Source organism: Pipra filicauda, unplaced genomic scaffold (genome assembly GCF_003945595.2).
Source record: "Pipra filicauda isolate LSUMZ 115617 unplaced genomic scaffold, ASM394559v2 scaffold395_size657635_pilon, whole genome shotgun sequence".
NCBI lineage: Eukaryota > Metazoa > Chordata > Aves > Passeriformes > Pipridae > Pipra > Pipra filicauda.
In genome coordinates, this window is record NW_024104526.1 from 292,316 (window position 1) to 292,830 (window position 515).

Here is a 515-nt window from a genome sequence, read left to right on the forward strand (position 1 = left end):
TTTCATTCTATTACTTAGTGCAGAAAAAGCCTGATATAGAAAAAGCATCCAAGCATTGTGCTCCCAGTCTGTTCATCAAGACATTATCAGCATCATTATTCAGCAGGACACTTGCCTCTGGAGCTAAAATAACAAATGTTATTTAATATTTGTCTTGCAGTACAGATCAGTCAAGATTAGGAAACACTATTTTGTTACTTTTGAGCCCCAAGAGTTGGAGTCACTTTACGTCAGTAAGTTTTTCTTCCACCATCTTTCAAGGCCACTCCTGGTGCCCTTGGAGGGTTAGAACTGGACTCGCTCTGCTTTGTTTTTAACATATTAAGCATATTTTAACAGTGGCAAAAGCTGTCAAAGCCTTGCAAGGCCTCTGAGCTAATACACAGAGTATATAAAACGACTCTTTACTGCTCTGACTTGCTAAAACACTGCAAACAATACAAACCCAGAGCGCTGGCTGTTCCCGACGGACTCTTTCCGTCGCTGTTGTTGCAGAACCCAGGGGTGAAGCCCAT